This window comes from Cydia pomonella, unplaced genomic scaffold, assembly GCF_033807575.1.
Source record: "Cydia pomonella isolate Wapato2018A unplaced genomic scaffold, ilCydPomo1 PGA_scaffold_100, whole genome shotgun sequence".
In the NCBI taxonomy this organism is placed as follows: domain Eukaryota; kingdom Metazoa; phylum Arthropoda; class Insecta; order Lepidoptera; family Tortricidae; genus Cydia; species Cydia pomonella.
Genome location: NW_026907745.1, coordinates 47,308 through 61,551, shown reverse-complemented (window position 1 = coordinate 61,551; position 14,244 = coordinate 47,308). Strand labels below are relative to the sequence as shown.

The 14,244-nt window shown below is 36.8% G+C and overlaps 2 long non-coding RNA genes across 3 annotated transcripts; one reads left to right on the top strand and one right to left on the bottom strand.

Moving 5' to 3' along the window:
- The first annotated feature begins 2,757 nt into the window (after positions 1-2,757).
- Positions 2,758-9,936, top strand: LOC133533157 (uncharacterized). Of its 2 annotated transcripts, XR_009801816.1 has the most exons (4): positions 2,758-3,883; positions 6,116-6,283; positions 7,912-8,000; positions 8,519-9,936. It is a non-coding gene; the product is annotated as an uncharacterized LOC133533157 (long non-coding RNA). The 2 variants fall into 2 exon arrangements; XR_009801815.1 differs by lacking the exon at positions 6,116-6,283 and having other exon boundaries at positions 9,145-9,936.
- A 240-nt stretch (positions 9,937-10,176) lies between these two features.
- Positions 10,177-12,871, bottom strand: LOC133533158 (uncharacterized). The gene is made up of 3 exons (XR_009801817.1): positions 12,142-12,871; positions 10,947-11,022; positions 10,177-10,314 (listed from the first exon to the last, which is right to left on the bottom strand). It is a non-coding gene; the product is annotated as an uncharacterized LOC133533158 (long non-coding RNA).
- Between the last annotated feature and the right edge of the window lie 1,373 nt (positions 12,872-14,244).

Sequence of the window (14,244 nt, the reverse complement as noted above, 5' to 3'; positions counted from 1 at the left end):
ATTTCAAAACATTATATCTAACCGCTAATGAGTAAAATATTACACTAATAATCCACTCTTTTTTATTTAAATAATTTTCTTATTATTCCCTTGCCCAGGCCTAGTAACATGCGACAGTGCTATCTCATTTACTCCGATACAAAGAGACAGTGTGCGCGCTTTAGGTATTGACGGCCTCTTAACTTAGGTTGTCATATGAATGTTAAATTTTTACACCAATAAATATATCACATTATGTGTTACTTTTTTTTTAATACGTAAATATTGGTAGGAACCTAAAATAGTTATATGACTGTTGCCGTCTCTTAATCATATCTAATAATAAATTACTCGCGGAATGTTTCTTTAGACTACATGTCTAAAATAAAATCTGACGTTCATTGTATTCGGATTGAAGTAGTAACTTGTTGAAGTGACACTAACATATTATTAGGTGTTAAATGTGAATGAATGTATCATTTTTTGTGAAACGCTTAAGAAAATTAATTTAATCCGTATAATTGTCAGATGTTTTGATAATGAGCAAGTATATGAGTGCGGGAATGTTAAATATTAGCCAAAAATATGTAAAATATTGTAAAAACAGAGACTAGTTTAATATTTGTAAGCTTATATAGAGCTCTCTACCTATTTTAATAAGGCCTTTTTAGGCCTGCACTCGGATGCAATCAAATACGTTGGTCTGACCAGATCCGATCCGCTTTTGACTCCACAGTTCACATGGCTCTCCATACCGCGAGAGACAGAAACAGATGGAGAAAGATCATAAGAGACAAAATAATACAAAGGGAGGTCACGACCCTCCATATTGAGGAATAAGACGCAAGCAGGAGGAGGGCCTATTTTTATTAATAGTTTGGCAACAATTTTACAATCAACAGTTATAAATACACAAAATCATTCCCGCACCCAAAACCCTCATTTATTATTATTATTATGATCCCATATTGTCCCACTGCTGGGCAAAGACCTCCCTCAATGATCTCAAATGTATGTTTTAATTAAAATCACAAGTAATATACAGGATGATTTTATTATGTCTGACTATAGTCTGAGGGGTGTATATGTTGGTCATATTGAACAATGTTTACTATGTGGCCAAGTCTGAAATCGCGGAAAAAATATCTGCCGTTGCATAGAAAACTGACATGTGACCACCGAAATGTATGAGATGGCAGATTTAGAAATGACTCTGTAAGTCAAATGATGATAAACAAATTCATTTAATATACAGGGCGACTGGTAAATCGACCTATTTCCTTGAAAGGGGTTATTCAGGTTATTCTAGAGCTTATTTACAATTTTTAGCCCAGTCAACTAGGGGTCTAAATTCAATGGTTTTCGAGTTATTCAAGTTTTTAGTTTTTTTCGAAAAACGCCATCTCCGACCTAAGAATGGCGATTGTAAAAAAATTACAAGATTTAGGATGGTTAATTTTTGTTTTTATTGTACCACTCCGAATCATATCCATAAATGGAATATTTTCATGAGTATTTTCATATATATATTTTCATCAGCTTACCCAAACTCAACTCCCAAAATGTCCCCCTAAAATGAAAAATAAGGTTTGACTTAATTACAATATGAGTGGCGCTAATTTCTGTAACTGTTCCAAATTTTAGCTGTCTCCATCAAACGGTCTGCGAAAAAAACCGCATTTAAACCAATTTGTAAGACCGAAGTGATTCCATAAGTGTTCCGTGAACAAAGTTTTGTACGGAACACTAAAAAGAATTTTCCTGTTTTATACTGGTATCAACTACAAATAAATAAAGTGTAATCCATACATTTCAATCCTTTAATTAATTATAAATACTAAAATGTAATAATATTTTTTATATATCAGAAATACGCGCTAATCGTAACCAACGCAACATAACGCGTAACCAACTAGAACTAAATTCAATGACTTTATCTGACCGCGTGAATATTATTACGAAATAATAAAATATACTAGAAAACATAATTAATATCGATAGCCGTGTATAAGCGCAGGAAACAATCATCGCAATATGGCTGACAATTCCCCTGAAAACGATCCAGCTTCGCAAAACGAGGCTGGAACTTCTGACAGCAACGGCCCTATTCGAAAAATGCAATACGGAAAAGATATGAGATCGTTAAGTTCTGGTTTTAGATATAGATAAGTTCTCAATTAGATATCGTTTGTATGTGGTATAATTGACAGAAGCTGCACGATTCGGATGACCAATGTCACTTTGACGTTAGAATATCTTTGAAAGATCTTAGTCAGTGTTGCCAGATGGGTTTTGCGTTCCGTTACGTGCACCTCTTAAAAATAGTACGCAAATTCAAGTGAGTACGCAGTATAAAATTTACGGTGCGTTCCTAAAAAAGTGTATCAGAATAATAGTAAATATAAACAAATGCACAGCTGTCGAACCTATTTCAAGGAGCTAGGCATCTTAACACTAACGTGCTTATATATATTAGAAATATGTAAATTTGTAAAAGCCCATAGCAATTTTCTTACAAGCCAAAGAACGTCACACAAAACCGCTAAACCTCCGAAAATAACAACCTCGCGCTACCCACATCCAACCTAACATTATATCATTCAGGACCTCACATGATGTGCACTAAAATATATAACAAATTCCACAAGCAATAAAATCAATAGCAAAACCTAAATCATTTGAAACCGCCTTAAATAATTATTTATTAGATAAAAGTTATTATTCTTTGAAGGAGTTTTTTGAAGATACCTTTCCGACAAAATAGAAAACTAGTTTTTTTTTTTTTTTTTAGGTTTATTTTTATTTTTACCTACATAGCTGTGCAATGTAATGTAATTAATAATATTAGTTTTAAGTATAAGTACTTATAGTATAAGAATAAATTGCTGTGCCCTTACAGGGTCTGTATTCAATGTAATATATGAGCAATAAAGATGTTATGAGTTATGAGTTATGAGCTAAATAATATAATCGGAAAACCACCGAATTTTATCGCTACTATAAAAATGTTGAAAATAGAACTTCACATATTTCGATAAAATATTTCTTGTTTAAGGAGACTCAATTCAATGCAAATTTGCCAACGGTGGCGTTTCGAAATGTAATACCGTCGCGGCGTCTGTCATACTTCGGTCTACTTAAACACGCTGCACGCTGCTGCGACGCGTCAGGGCCTACCGCGAACCACGTTCGACGTGTTGCCTCTCTGTCGCACTTATAAATTCGTACGTAAGTATGACAGGGAGGCAACACGTCGAACGTGGTTCACGGTAGGCCCTCTGTTCTGTGATTGTTAGGCAAACACAAACATTTTTTTTTACAACGGACGCCCACGAGTATTCCTCTGCGTTGAAGTCATTGTTGAAGTTTGAAAACTCATAAAGTTTTGTTTTGTGAGTGAAACCGTGAATAATACTAAATAAAAATGTGTGACAGTGATCACAGTGATGAAAATATGTTGCCCACTACTCCTCAGGAAATATTAAAGCCTTTTCCGTTTATGTTGTTCCGTTGTTTGCTATTTTGACAACTTGAAAAGTTTTATCGGCAGTTTGCGTGTTATTACTGTGAAGTGTTTGGCCAAACCGCCGCTACCACTTTTGAAAGGATGCCACCCAAAAATCCAAAAATGTAAGTTACACAAAACAAAAAGAATTTATTTGCAGAAAAATATAGCTATTTGCCAGTTCCTTTGATCGTTAACTTATGTGACTGTTTTTTTTCAGTCGCTCGAACGCAGCACAAATTAGATTGCTCGTTGAATACATGTCACAGCACACCCGGTTCGCCAACCGGGAATTTGACGGGCCTCTAAGGACCCCAGAGGTACGAGGCGCAATGGGAGGCCCTTGCACAGGCCTTAAGGGAGCACGGGCCCAATAAGTCAGTGCAGGCATGGAAAGTGGTAAGTAAATATGCTTCCCATAGTTAAGATTTCCATCACTTAGTCCGCATAGAAGTCTTCCTAAACAAGACACTTTTTTATAATATATAATATTGAATGAAATTACAGTGCAATCTGTGCATAGTAATAAAATGAAGTATAATAACTAATAAAATTAACATCTTAATGATTACTGAGGTCATGATAATGCAGGTCAAAGAGTCAGTTGCTTATTATAATGTTTTCTAAAAAAGGTATTTAATATGTATAGTTTTGCTGTAGTGACCCACTAGGCTAAACCGGTCGTCGAACATTTGATTTGATTTTAATTTCTTAATAATATTTATGAAGTGAGTAATCTAAGCTTTCTTATTTCTCTTTGCTTAAACTAAGACCATGAAGAGTTTATTGTGTCTTGTTTATTGTATCTGTTGAGTTAATGTCAGGCTAAGTAGTTTCTAAAAGTACTTTGCGATACAAGTGCAAAAAGTAGGAAATTACCTTTTTGCATGTATATTGTACATACAACGTCTTACAGTACATATGGCACTTTTCAATATATGCATGTATAGTGCTAGTTACTGCACTAGGGCGGTAAAGTAGCACAATATGTATTGCAATAGTACATTACGATACAAGTGCGAAAAATAGTTAATTTATTTATTTAATTAAACCTTTGGGAAACAAACAGGCAAAAACAACACACATAGTTAATCAGATTACACATCCACAAGCCAAACAGTTTCCACTAATGAGTAATAACAATTATGTTGCTCAGAAATTAACATTAATATCAAAACATGCAAAACTCAAATAACTCAAACTGTTGAAAACAATATTAACAAATTGGCAAGTATGCTGAAATATAGTAACTAATCAATATTATTATTAGCTGTACATTTTATTACAGAAACAAACTGTTGTAATGATAAATGGAATATATCAATATCAGAAAAAATTTCATTATAAGTTCTACACGCTCTAGCTAAGAACTTATTTCTTGCATATGTAGTACGACCAAAGTTAATTGCAAATAGGTTTGTGGAGCGAGTTCGCCGATCAGGACATCGAATTGAAATTTTAGACAAAAGATTGGGAGAATCAATAAGGCCATGTATGATTTTGAACAAAAATATCTGATCTCGAATTTCTCTACGGGGTTGAAGAGAGAAATTGTCAGGGCAAAAAGATTTAAATTTATATTAAATTTCATTGTTCTGATAAATTTGTTCTGAATTTTTTGAATTGTGTTAATGTGAACATTGAAATGAGGATTCCAGACTGTAGTAGCGTATTCTAAGTTGGACCTAACAAATGCGTTAAAGAGAAGTTGCAGAGTCTTAGGGTTTGTAAAATCCCTGCTTTGTCGGAAAATGAATCCCAACATTCTGTATGCTTTTGCTGAAATTTTGTCAATATGTGAAATAAATTGTAGTTCGCTATCAAGATTTAACCCCAGGTCCTTCACTTCAGACAAAACCCTTAAATTTTTGTTGTTTAATGAATAATTATACTCTATCTTATTGCGTTTTCTTGTAAATGTAATGGCACAGCATTTTTCGACATTCAAGTACAGTTCATTCATAGAACAATATAAACTCAGTCTATCAAGATCAGCTTGAAGTTTCATACAATCATCACTTGATTTAATAATGGTGTATATTTTAGTATCGGCATATAATAACAAGTCAGAAAATTTGAAACGAGTGGCGATAAATTAAAACACGACTGAAGGGAGTGTTTTAAATTGACACGAGTTGCGAATTACCTATTCGCACATGTATCGTACAACGTTTTACAGTACATAAGGTACCCTTTAAATGTTTGACACAGTAACGTAATATGGTAATTTTCGCACTAGTGCGGTAAAGTAGTACCATATGTACAGTCAGCGTCAAATACTTCGTAGTACACCATACTAAATATATGGTGTACCGAACTATTTGGCTACTTTGGTTGCTACAAAGTATTTGACGCTGACTGTACTGTAAAAGCTGTTTTAATACTATTAATAAGTATAGTTAGTGTATTAATTTTGCCATAATCGCATGCAGTTATGACTATGGGTATAAATATTGTTGAATTTATATAGCCGAGTCCACACAGAGCGACCGAGGAGGCGCGTGCGTTTTCCTTGCCCGAGCGCACGTCTACACTGGCCAGTTTGTGCGTGAGAATATTGCCTCACGCGTATGCTCGCTCTGTGTGGACCCGGCTAATCATGTATAAATGACAACAGATTTTATTCTCTAGGTGGGCACCTGCTCCCCGCTGGCGACACCCTTGCAGAAGCTAGCATTTTCAGATATATTTACTTTTTAAGTTTTTGGTTTGGTTTAACCGGAATTATTTTTACCCGACTATGAGAATGGGAAGGGTTATGATTTTAGCAGTCTACGTATGGATGCCGTATATATGCCGGTATGTTTTTGTTGTGTATAAATTACTAATCAATTTTGGTGAATGAGGTGTTTATAGGTTCATTTTTATGGGGTGACATAGACTACATAATAATATTTAACTGACTTTGGACAAGGAAGAGGTGCTATAGTTAAGAAAAAAATCATAGTCGGGTAAAAGTTTTTACAATCTTTTGCTTGTTTTCATTCTTATAACAAATATTTTAAACTTGCATGTGCTCATTGCCTCAGATTGACGACTACGTTGAGTTTTCGGGTGATGGGAACAGTGTGGCTGGCAGCACGTTTTCTGCCACTGCTGAAAATCTCGTTGTTGTTCCAACAACCGCCACCGTTACTGCGGCCTTGCTCATCGAACAACCCCACTTCTCCACCTCTCATTTGTCCTCGTCTCCCTCTCCTTCTGCCAGCCCTATACGCTCCACGCATTCAGTACTGCCCACAAGTCCTGGACTACCCGAACGTCCCTCTCTTGCCGCCCTTTCCGCCCGCTATGCCCGTCCCGCCCTTCTCGCTCGTTCCGCAATAACCGCCCAACCCGCACGTCTTGTCCTGCCTGCACGTCAAGTACACAGCTCTGTGTACGTGGATCCGCGCCCTGCACGCGTATCCACGTACACAGAGCTGTGTACTTGCCCCGCAACCGCACGACGGAACCGGCACATTCGACAGCACAATTTAATCATCTGCAGCATGAGCATGATAATATTTTAAGAGTAATTAATTAATTTATGAACTAATAATTCTGTTTTAAGATCAGGTTGAGTACGAGAAACATTGTTTATTTAACTTGGGACAAGAAAAACAGTAACTTGGCAGTAAGAATGCATACATAAAGCCTGTAAGCTCCATACTTGACGTACCATTCCCTACAAGTGTTTCTCTTGCCTCCATATTTCGCTTACCCCATCTGACCTTATTTGTATTGATAAAACATACAAATAATAAATATATATATACGCGAGCAATCGCAAAATCTACATTTCGGGATTTCTCGTATCGTACAGTGCCGTTTAAATAAAATAACACCACCAACTACCCATAAGAGGGTTATTATGAAACTTATAATTAACATGCATTTTATTGAAAGGCTGGAATTTTATTTATCTTGAAATCTTGACCATGGTCATATGTTTGACTGGACGGTACACGGCAATGTTATTATTACTAATATATTTCATAACACTAGACTTATTCAATCCTAAGTAACCTATTAGCTTCTCATTCGTGTGCGGTATATATCAGCGTTTGGTAGTATCATAATAGTCAAATCTGGTGTTGGTTGTTGTTAATAGTTAAATGTTCATAAAATTTGACAACTTATTATAGTTATATTTTGTGTGAGTCAGTTATCATAACAGAAATAAGATATAAAGCTGTTAATACCGTAAATTGTGTATGGATATGTTTGACTCAAATTCTGTATTCCCACAATAAGTAGGTATACGGGGAGCCCGTAAGAAATCAGTGGTATATGAAGGCTTTCTTGTGCAACTTTAGTATGAGCTGGAACAAGTAAATGTAGTTATGTAGAACAGATAATCTCCATTGTGGTAGATGGCGCTATTTATTATGTGCTCTGTGATACCACTTAGTTTAAACTTGCTATAACATATTTTATGTTGACAGGATATCCTGAACGAACTGAAAATTTTTAATGAGGCGCAGAAACAAAAATGGAGTGTTTTGAAGGAGGGGCACGACTTGTTGGCGAATCGGTAAGACTTTTAATACTGATATCAAAGAAAATTTGAAACAGGTGGATTCTCAAAGAAACCTTTGTAGCCACAGTAAATTTACTGCAATTTTTCGACACATGATTAAAACTTTTAGAACGTCATTTGACTTTGATCCTTATCCGTACACTAATATGTGTATAATTTGTTAAATATCAAAAAGTGGCGCCATCTAATAGATCAAAGGCCCGGGCCGGGTTATGCCCGGTAATATGGCGCCCCTTTCTGATATTTAACAAATTTGACACATCAGTAAAAGACTCAGGATCAAAGTCAAATGGCGTTCTAAAAGTTTTAATCGTGTGCCTAAAGATGGCAGTAAATCTGCTGTAGCTACAAAATTTTCATTGACAATCCACCTCTATTTCAAATTTTCTTTGCTCATATCAACTAACAAATAAACGTATTATTTATTGTTTAAGTAGTATGTACTAGTAATAACACGCGAACGAATGAACAAGCACTCCTACCCTGAGGTTGAACTACCTGACTAATTATAGGTTCATCCTCTGACCTTTCCAAGGAGCAAGATCTTATTTTCGTGTATGAGAGCCTTTGGAATACAATATTATTAACGCCCGAATGAGTGCTACCGCGTTTAATTTCGCCACTAGGGGTGCTAGTGTAGACGGAGGTCTTTCGAAATGTCAAATGCATAGCTTTTTTATCGTGAATTTCTACTCCTCATTCATAATTGTGGTAAATCTTATTTCATCTTTGATTAGTTAGTCACCAAACAAAAGTAACTCAAATAGCCGGGTCCACACAGAGCGAGCATACGCGCCAGGCAACTTCCTCACGCACAAAACGGCCAGTGTAGACGTGCCTCGGACGAGGCGGAGCGCGCGTTTTCCTCGCCCTAGTGCGCCGCCTCGGCCGAGGCACGTCTACACTGGCTGGGATTACCATCGAATCGTCTAATGTCGGTTTTGTTCCTTTGGGTTTGTTGTACCTAGTGACATGTTTTTTAAACGATTGCAACGCCATCTGCGAGTTGCTCGAGAGACTCAACTTACACACATATATGGATGTGGCTTCAAAAGTAATCACCGTTAATATCTCGTACCTTGAATAAAGGACCCACTTCTTAATTATTATTATAAATTATATTTTGGTATTGTTCCAGTATTAACACATTGGAGGACACCGAGATTATTGAGAACTTGGAAGACACAGTTATAATGGAAGAGGAAGACGTCTGAGCTAAGCGCTGTCCTCGCACCCTCCGTCTAGTTTACGTTTGCGGCCATATCAAAAATACACACCGTATGTTTATTAGGGTTCCGTACCAAAAAGGTACAAAAGGAACCCTTATGGTGCTATTGCTAAATATCTCGAGAAGTACTTAAGCTATCGATGTGAAATTTGGAATAGTAATGAATAACGCTGACCCAAACATATTGGATGTGTATTTATTTTATTTTATTTGTAAGTATTAATAATGGAAAATTCCCAATATGAAGAGGGGGTAAAATTGCAAAGTCTAGTTAAATAGGTCAAGTGGGGTATCATTTGAAAGAGCTCAAATTGAAAATTACAAAACAATTTTTTATTTTCATTGTGAAAAAAAAATTTACGTATGAAGGAAAATGTGAAAATAATACCATCCCCCCCCCCTCTCTCATCTCCGAAGTTTAAGAATAAAAATTGTTTTTTTTACATTGGTCAAGTCTTTCATGAGAAAATTTGAAGTTTGTACGGAACCCTCGGTGTGCGAGGTAAACGAACTCGCACTTGACCGGTTATTCTTATTGCCCATAAGGCCCGTCCTTAGATATATGTCAATGATTACGGTGATCTCGAAAATGGCTCAAATGATTTCAATTAAATTTGCTATATGGGGGTTTTCGGGGCGTTTTTGAGTTTTTACCTATTTGTTTTCCGAGCAAAAGGAATTAAAGTTTACTGATTTTGAAAACTGTGTTTTATTAGTAAAATAATGTTCTGATTACATTTCTTGAAAGAAAATACATACTTATTTAGTATATTACTACATAGAGCGGGAAAAAGGGATTTGGTTCATACACATTTTATAATATGGTTAACTCTTTCCCATTTTTCCTGTAGCCATAACAAAGTTAAGGGAATCTAAAGCATTGCGCATTTTTCTACGTTTTGTATATTAGGTAGGTATTTGTATCAGAATAAAACATAGTAATAAGCAAAATATGTATTTATTAGACGCGCACGCTTTTCCTGCGCCACTCTTAATAGTAGTCCGTTTTGCGCATGACGATGAGGAAGTTCTTGAGGAGCGTCTTCATCAATATCTCCTACGATTTCCTCGGGAACATTTCTGCAAGAAAAAGGAGAACATCGGTAAGAATATTAGAATTTAAAGAAGAAATCTAATCATCACTATAAAGAGTAAAAATGTGAAACTTTCTTCATCAATCGCTGAACAATGAAATTTATTCCATTTGCCCTTATCTTCATTTAATAGGGAATATTACGCGAAACTCTGCGTAGGGGTCACAACTACCACAATCCATCACAATCTGAGGGCCTCCGCTAGCTGACGCGGATTATCCGAACGGACGCCCCGTCTAATAACAAATTGTATGAATAGCGCTAAGTGGCGCGGGCGCGTGCGACGGAATTGGCCTGGGAGCAGGACCCGCGAGCGTGTGCACGCGGCGGGCGTCCGCGTCAGCTAGCGGAGGCCCTGAGGGTCTACCGCGAAACAAGAAAATTTCGTTACTTATCTAACCTCTCTATCACTGATGAGAATCTGCAATGTTAAGCTCACTTACCTATAATGTTGCATTATGTTGTATACTACGCAACATGCATTTATTATTGACGATGCCTTCGTCGGGCTGTAGTGTAAGACGCGGTCGTGGCCCAGGCACCGGAATACGTTTGTGAGGTACCCATTGGTACGCTTGATCGTGTTGCGCACGCGACAGTGCCAGACCGTGTACCTACCTTGCTTCTGGGCTTCCCGGGGCAGGATTCAGCACTGGCGTCATGAGCCATGGCTCAAGAGCATACCCCGAGTCACCTGAAATTATTATTTTTTGGTTACATAATACTTAATCATCTGAAAAACTAACGAAACTTCCCCCTTGCTTATGCCTTTTTAGGGTTCCGTAGCCAATGGCATAAAACGGAACCCTTATAGTTTCGCCATGTCCGTCTGTCTGTCTGTCTGTCTGTCTGTCTGTCTGTCCGAGGCTTTGCTCCGTGGTCGTTAGTGTTAGAAAGCTGAAATTTGGCATGGATATATAAATCAATAAAGCCGACAAAGTCGTACAATAAAATCTAAAATTTTAATTTTTTTTAGGTTACCTCCCCTACACGTAAAGTGGGGGTGAATTTTTTTTTCGCTTCAACCCTAAAGTGTGGGGTATCGTTGGAAAGGTCTTTCAAAACTAATAGGGGTTTTCAAGAAACATTTTTTGATAAAGTGAATATATTCGGAGATAATCGCTCCGAAAGAAAAAAAAAATGTGTCCCCCCCCTCTAACTTTTGAACCATAGGTCCAAAAAATATGAAAAAAATCGTGGAAGTAGAGCTTAAGAAAGACATTAAATGAAAACTATAGCGGACATGATCAGTTTAGCTGTTTTGAGTTATCGCAAAAAGTTTTCCCTTCATAGTAAAAAGACTTCTTTAATTAGGTACTGATTATGCAAATTTGCCTATTTGTTTAACTCGGGTGAAAGGTACCATTTACTACACTTTAAGCTCCAGTTTAGCTTATTGTACGGAAGAGTAACTACGGAACCCTACACTGAGCGTGGCCCGACATGCTCTTGGCCGGTTATTTACATTATGATAGGTATATTAACTTAGTCATGAACTATTTATTCTGTGGTCGTGATCTTAGTACATTTACTAACATGCACTTGCCCCATTCCAATAACCCGGGGTTAACCGGTTAAACCGTTACCCCAATGTGAAATTGTACTGGTAACATGGTAACTCCAGGGTTAACCAGTTAACCCCGAGTTAGTGAAATGGTGCAAGTGGTGCTAAGGGATTTAGAAACAGCGCGCCAAGCGGGATGTTTTGGAAACTCAAAATTCCATACAAAATGACAGTTAACGCAAACGCGTACGTCACGTCTCCCCATCGAATAAATTTACACTAGGTACAGATACACAATTTTCTGCTTACCCAGAAGGAAATACTCCCCAATGTGGCCATTGTACAATCTTCTTAATTCATCCTAAATGGACGAATTGTTAAATATGAAAGAGTCGTGCACACGGCCAGGAAACCTCGTGTTTACTGCCAAGATCTTACAGTTGACATCTGCAATCTGAAGATATAAGGTTATTTATATTCTTATTTGAGAATTGGTGACAACCAAGTAGTAACATATAAGTTATTATTTTAATGAATTATTATAATCAATCTAGATTAGGTACATCATTATCTTAGTCGATTTGTGTTAGATTGTCCCATAGTATTTATATTTCTTTATTTAATTATAATATACATACATTGTGGTCAGTGATGAGGATTTTATGATTAATATAAAAAAATCATTATTTGTAACTAAAATTGAAACTTACTAGCTGTACATTAAGAGCGTGAACGCCTTTCCGATTCAGATATTGCACTCCGTGTGGCACAGGTGGGAAATATTTTCACTTGAGTGCAGTCTACTACACCCAAGATATTTGGCAGACCATATGCATCCTCAAATCCTGAGGCAACTGATCGTCGGGACCGATCAGTTCCAGGAAAAACTATTATCCATTGGTCTTTAAGTCTGTAAAAAGGAGCATATTTTAGATGGCACGTTTTAGAACTTAACCTTAGTCAAACCTAGCTAGTATTGCAATTCCAGATTATGTATCCAATGTAACTAACTACCTGAACATAACTATCAAACAATACCTATCTCCTTACACAATACATCAACACTGATGCTTATTCAAAAAAGTAAAAACTACTAAGATAGCCCTAGTATACTCTCACAGTTTTTGATGCCTAGTAGTTCAGTGGTCCAATAAACATACATTCTGTTCACAGCATCTACAAATTGTTCGAGATACTGTGGCTTACAGTCGTCTGACCAATAGATAAACCATGATCCTGACCAGTCCCGTGTTGATAATTGCCATCAGCCAGCAGATGTAATGCTGTTAGAATCTTATTTAAGTAGTTGTACACAGCTTAATTATTTAAGTAAATTTTTTCGCTTAAGAAATATTTAAATTTTAAGGTATAATGTAGCACCTCTGTTATGTTATAAACAACAATTTCACCCAAATATTTGTATCAGCTAATTTTGTGTGATTGTGCGGTATCTTAACATACAAACTTTTGGTACTATATGAGCAACACTGCAATATTATAGCTTTACCTTAAGGTGAGATGGCAATCATCACCCTTGTGAGGCTGGAGGTCGGCGTTGAGTTCTTCACAAATATATAACACTAACTCCTTTCGTACTCTGTATATATGACGGAACTCTTCGTCCGGCATATCAAAGGGGTTTGCAGCGTCCCTCAAAGATCGTCGCTGAATCCTTCTTCTTTCTTTTTCCTCTGCAGCAGTTGCGAGCTGGAAGAAAAAAAATCTCGACATCCCTGCAAAGAAAATATTGACAATATTATATGCAGCGGAACTTTTTTTTTTTTTTTTTTGCTACGTCGGTGGCAAACAAGCATACGGCCCGCCTGATGGTAAGCAGTCTCCGTAGCCTATGTACACCTGCAACTCCAGAGGAGTTACACTACTAACGAACTAACTAACACTCAATAACTAACACTCAATAAAATCATAGAAAAACGGATACTTACTGATAATTTATACCTTAACATAGGTTTTTTCATGAGCTTTGCATCCACGACAACGCTTGTCGTGACCTAAGAAGCACGTAGATAAAATTAACTATATTGAACTGCCAAAATGGGATAATGTGTCAAATTATCCGACGACCATGTTATGCAAATTGTCGATTGTCATCTATCGCTGTCAAATGTGGATAACTCCTATTATCGTCTGCAACCGTAGTGTGAACGATAAAATCGAAGAAAACTGTCATTTTAACAACAAGATTGTCACCATATCGCGTGATAACTAAGACCATGCTAAGCCCGCAGCGTAATAAGAGTGTAGTACCAAGTACAATTCTTCGATACATACTTTTTGCAGCTAACTGTACCTATGTTCAATTCAACTTCATGTAAGGTCAGCATGGGAAAGTGTGGCACACAGCCCATTCAGGTATGTGAGGCTGACATTGGGGTCTGTTTATACATTGAT